Consider the following 6,563-nt stretch of genomic DNA (forward strand, 5'->3'; position numbering starts at 1 on the left):
ACATTTGAGAAGAAAGGCCTGGTAAATCTTAAGAGGTTCAGACTTCATCTTTATGGGAAGCACCACATTGGCTTAGGAAGGTGAGCAGAATGCTAACATTTGGAGAGATTGCTCTGTCTGCCTTTGCTAAACAGACTGGACACTGTGCGGTCACCTAGAGAAGAGATGCTGGTGAACAGAACCAGGATAGGGATGAAGAGAAAGTGCTGAGAACTGTAAAAGGGAGCCTGGTAGGAAGTGTTTGATGTGGAGATTCAGGCAAAAGGGCAGTTTGGCAGACCTAAACTACAACCTAAGTTTCAACAAGGTAGGACCCCCGTGCCTGAGGGAAGGAAATCAACACAAGGCTCCTGATTATAAGCGCAGGTTTAGAAACAGGGAGCAAGAGTTGAGTTCTGGTTTAGTCACTTACTACCTGTGACAGGTCATTTAAGCTCTCTGGGTTTGCAGTTTTCTTTTCTGTTAAAAAAGAGGGGTAGAAAAATGGGGTATATTCTGATGACAAGATATGTCAGAGTAACTAATATAGTACAGGGAACATAAGTGTACAATGAATATTTTTACAATTTAACAGGAGAAAAGTAAGTCAGGCACCTTGGTTTACAAGAGAGGTCTTCAGATCTGAATAATGTTCACTTGGGGAACCACAAGGGGTACTTGATGGGACGGTCAATACTATCCTCCAAACGGAGATACTTAAGAGAGTGACAGGGGTTCTGTTAATACTTACACCAGAATAACAGGCATAAACTGGAATGTGTAGTCATCTTAGTGATGAAAGACTTTCCAAGAGGCAGACAGGTGTGAAGAGGCTGAAGATCCAGAAGCTCAAGAAAGAATTCCTCTCACGTATCCTTCATCTCCCTAAAGTGCATTGTCCTGAGGGAAGAGATGTCCCTGAGGACAAGCTAAGGGACATTTTGATACTGCCCTCAATCAGAGTTCTACAGATCTACATGACCCCCTTCTATCTCATTCCAGTATCTTACAGTTATATTCAATAGTTGTGAAGTGAAAGTTGCTCAGTGGTGTCCGATTATTTGCGACCCCATGGACTATACAGTTCATGGAATTCTCCAGACCAGAATACTGGAGTGAATAGACTCCCTTCTCCAGGGGATCTTCCCAACCCAGGGATCGATCCCAGGTCTTCTGCTCTGCAGGTGGATTCTCTACCAGATGAGCCACAAGGGAAGCACAAGAATACTGGAGCAGGTAGTCTATCCCTTCTCCAGGGGATCTTTCCGACCAAGGAATTGAACAAGGGCCACCTGCATTGCAGGTGGATTCTTCACCAACTGAGCGCTCAGGGAAGCCCATATTCAATAGTTAGTGAATTCATAATATGTTTTAATGAATTTTGAACTATTGGTAAATATAATGATAATTCAATTCAGAAAAAACTTTTAACATAAGACCTTATGGTCACAGGAAATTTATGTGTATTTATTAATGTAAAGAATTATGACAGGTAGGGAAGCCAAAAAATACTTTGAATCATAAAAACTGGGAGGTAAAATCCTGGAATAAGGGCATTGAGATGGAAAAATAAGTTCATGGAAGGAAAGGAACTGTGTAAAATTTATAACTATTATAAGTTTTTTCATGTATTTTTAAATGGACTATGGTGCCAATCACTGTGAAATTTAAATGCCATTGGATACGAAGAGTGATATAACAGTTTTATTTTGAAATGTCAGTATTCACAATGCTGGAAATTATATTCTTTGTAACTATTATAATTATAATGAAAATTATAGAAGTAATTTTTTTAATGTCCCAAGGAGTATATTAGCAAAAACATTGAAAGACCATGAGTTTACGTGACCTAGAAGTTTAAGTCTGGCTCTGCCATTTGTTAGCTGTTAGCCATAGTGACAAGTCATTTAGCCTCTCTCTGCATTAATTTTCTTATCTATAAAATAGGAAATAATAAGCCTACTTTGAGGATTAGATTGAATAAACTTTATAAAAATTTCTTGCAAGTCTGGCATTCAAGCCTGGTACTCAATAAGTGGTACACAGTGGTAGTCAGTGTTAACAATAGCTAATATTTCTTGATCACTTAGCATATAGCTAAGCACTGAGCTAATGGAATTTAATTTTCATACAACTCTCTGAAGTAGGTTTCTATGAATCATAGATGAAGAAAATGAGGCACAGGGCAGTGTCATCTTGTTTTTCAAGTACTTTTCAAAGCAATTGGTTAATGATAGAGCCATCATTCAAAAACAAGTACTTGGACTGTAGAACTTTCCCTGGAAACCACTGTACCTTGTTTTTCTTCCCTAGAGACTCCTCTGGCCCACCCAGAAAGCTCAGTTACTATCAGAATTTAGAAATAATTCTCTGTTTATAAATGGAATTCTTCACTGTGCTGCTGCGGCTGCTGCTGCTAAGTCGCGTCAGTCGTGTCCAAATCTGTGCGACCCCATAGACAGCAGCCTATCAGGCTCCCCTGTCCCTGGGATTCTCCAGGCAAGAACACTGGAGTGGGTTGCCATTTCCTTCTCCAGTGCACGAAAGTGAAAAGTGAAAGTGAAGTTGCTCACTCATGTCCAGGTCTTCGTGACCCCATGGACTGAAGCCTGCCAGGCTCCTCCAACCACGGGGTTTTCCAGGCAAGGGTACTGGAGTGGGTTGCCATTGCCTCACTGTGCTAGGAGTCTCTTATTATTTTTCTCATAACTGACTTTCCAACCCTTTGTACATTACTGCACACAGGGAAAATATCTATAGGAAACAATGGATTTGAAGAACAAGGTATCTCATTGTAGGAATGACCAGCCCAGTAATTTCTTCCTCTTCAGGCCTGGCTTAACCACTCTTGAAGGTTGAGTAGAATCCAGCCTCCATACACATGTAATTCATTCCCAGCACACAGTGTACCAAGGCACACAGATTGGGAAGTTCTAATATGCATACTACTGAAGAGAGGTCTACACCTTCTTTTTCCCTTGATGTGGGTTTGCAGGAATAACTGTGGGTCCTTATTTTGATGGGTCCTGATGAACTTGGCATTATGAAAAAAAAAAGGTGTCTTTTGTCAAAGTTGACATCTTCAAAATATTGCAATTAGAGAAGGTGTTATAATTGAATGCTATATGTCAGCTAACAAAATTCGATGTTATATTGATTCTTCAAAGAATGCAATAAGAAGCATTACTTATTCCCTTTCATCACTCACTTCTAACAGCTCTCCCAGGTATGTGAAAAAGACGTCTCCCTGAACATGAAAGGCTGAAATGTATATCTATTCCTTTAACTTGTCTACTGTAAATCCAGTGGGGGAAAATGAGTGTCATTATAATTAAAAGCAGTATAGAATCAATGGATTTTGATCATATTTCTCTGTCTCTAGGCAACCACTTTTAATTAAGATTATATTAAATAGTATAAAGAGTCTGATAATTATGAATGCTAAATACCTGTATATAGCTCAGTGACTTTTCATGTGAACATACCTGTATAATCAACATGAAGATCAATAAATAATATTACCAGTACCACCAAAACCCCCTTCATGCCCCTTACAGTTGTTACCCACCCACAAGGATACCCCCTTACTTCTAACACAATAGATTAAATCATTTTGGAATTTTATATAAATGGAATCATACAATTTATATTATTTTCTATCTGACTCCTTTACATTTGATGGTATGGACACAGACATATAGACCAATGGCTTAGTACAGAGACCCCAGAAATAAATCCTCATGTATATGGCCAAATGTTCTTTGCCAAAGATGCCAAGACTACTCAATAAAGAAAGGATAGTCTCTTCAACAAATGGTACTGGGAACCTGAACATCCACATGCAAATGAATAAAATTCCGCTCTTACCTTATACCATATACAAAAATTAACTCAAAATGGATTGAAGTCCTAAAACATAAGACCTAAAACTATGAAACTCTTAGAAGAGGACCTTGGAAAGAAATTCCATGACATTGGGTTTGGCAGTGATTTCTTGGATATGACACCAAAAGCACAGGCAAAAACAGTAAAAATGTGTTAACTGGACTTCACCAAACTTTAAAACTTCTGTGCTTTGAAGGACACAATCAACAGAGTGAAAATTTCCCCCTAAAAACAGGAGAAAATATTTGCAAATCATGTATCTGATAAGAGGCTTATACTCAAAATATCTAAAGAACTCCTATAACTCGACAACAAAAATCCCCCAGATAGCTGAATTAAAAATGGGCAAAGAACTTGAATAGACATTTCTTCAAAGATAACATACAATAGCCAATAAGCACATAAAAAGTTGCTCACTAATCATTAGAGAAATACAAATCAAAACCACAATGAGATACCACCTCATACCCATTAGGATGGCTACTGTTTAAAAAAAAACAGTAACTTCAATGGAGGTTCAGTGGTTAAAACTCCAAGCTCCCACTGCAGGGTCATAGATTCGATCCCTCAGAGAACTAAGATCCCAAATGCCACACAGTACAGCCAACAACAAAACCAAAAATAGAAAATAAAAAGTGTTGGCAAGGTTATGAAGAAATTGGAACAGTAGCACCCTGTTAGTTGGAAAGTAAAATGGTGTAGTCACTATAGAAGGACTCTGATAATCTAGAAGGGTGGGATGGGGAGGGAGATGGGAGGGAGGGAGATGGGTGTACCTATGACTGATTCTTTTCGATGTTTGACAGAAAACCACAAAATTCTGTAAACAATTATCCTTCAATTAAAAATTTTAAAAAGTGGCAAAAAATTAAATTAAAAGAAAAAGAAAAATGCTCAAAACTGTAAAAATAGGATTATCATAGGTTCCAGGTATCCTACTCTGGGTATATATCCAAAAGAACTGAAAGTAAAGTCTCAAAGAGACATTTGCTCATCCATGTTCATAGCAGCATTGTTCACAAGAGCCAAGAAGTGGAAACAATCCAAATTTTCATCAGTGGATGAATGAATAAACAAAATTCAGTATGTAGATCTAATGGGTATTATTCAGTCTTAAAAAGGAAAGAAATCCTATTAAATGTTACAATGTGGATAAATCTTGAGGACATTATGCTAAGTTTGCAGCCCCATGGACTGCAGCTCACCAGGCTCCTCTGTCCATGGAATTTTCCAGGCAAGAATACTGGAATGGGTTGCCATTTCTTCCTTCAGGGGATCTTCTCGGCCCAGGGATTGAACCCACATCTCCTGCATTGGTAGGCAGATCCTTTACCTCTGAGCCACCAGGGAAGCCCAAGCCACTCACAAGAAGACAAATATTCATAAGATTCCACTTATATGAGGTAACTAAAGTAGTCAAATTCATAGAAACAGAAAGTAGAATGATGGTTGCCTGGGACTAGCAGAAAGGGGAAATGGAGAGTTGTTTAATGGATATAGTTTTCAGTTTTGTAGTGTGCAAAAGATCTGGAGATTTGCACAATGTTGCAAATGCACCCAACACTACTGAACTGTATGCTTAAAATGTATATGTCATATATTTTATGTTCCATGTTTTTTACCATAATTAAAGCATTTTAAATTTAAATATTGGAATAGAACTTTTAACAGTGGAAGTCAGATAATATCACTCTGTTCAAAACTCTCCAGTAACTTCCCGTTGTATCCAGAGAGTCAAGGTGCTAATAACAGCCTACAAGATGCTGCATGATGTAGCCTCCATCCTCACTTCTTTTCCCCAGGGTGAGTCTTCTCCAACCAAACTGCTTTCTTTGTTGCCACTCCTTAAACACTGTGCATTAGGAATTTTGCACTAGCTGCTCCTCTTCCTAGACTTAACCAACTCTTCCTCAGCCATGTCCTTCAGGTTTTGGATCACTTCTCATCTTCTCTCTAAGGTTACTGACTATCTACTGTATGGAATTCCCTGATAGCTCAGTTGGTAAAGAATCTGCTTGCAATGCAGGAGACCCCGGTTCGATTCTTGGGTCGAGAAGATCCCCTGGAGAAGGGATAGGCTGCCTGCTCCAGTATTCTTGGGCTTCCCTTGTATGGCTTGGCTGGTAAAGAATCCGCCTGCAATGTGGGAGGCCTGGGTTGGGAAGATCCCCTGGAGAAAGGAAGGGCTACCGACTCCAATATTCTGGCCTGGAGAATTCCATGGACTATATAGCCCATGGGGTAGCAAAGAGTCTGACGCGATTGAACGACTTTCACTTTCACTTCACTTTCACCTATTTAGTACTGTAACCAGCCCCAACCACCCTTAACCTGCTCTGTATTTTTTCCCCATGCATGAGATTTTCCAACATACCATGTAGTATTTATCTATCATGTTTATTATGTGATGTCTGAAAATTTCTCAAGGGCAGGGAGTTTTCCTTTTTACCCACTGTATTTCCAGTATCTAGAACACTGTCTGACACATCGTAGGCACTCAATAAATATTCGTGTTGTAAGTACTAGTAATAGCTAAGACTGAGCTGGCCAGGATAACCATGAGAGTAAATTAAATTGACTTGCAGAGCCATTTAAGAACCGAGAGGTAAAATTAAGTATAGGAACTTCCCTGGCCGTCCAGTGGTTAAGACTCCATGCTCCCCCTGCAGGGGGCACAGGTTCAATCCCTAGTCAGGAAC

This window comes from Cervus elaphus, chromosome 21 (genome assembly GCF_910594005.1).
Source record: "Cervus elaphus chromosome 21, mCerEla1.1, whole genome shotgun sequence".
In the NCBI taxonomy this organism is placed as follows: Eukaryota; Metazoa; Chordata; class Mammalia; order Artiodactyla; family Cervidae; genus Cervus; species Cervus elaphus.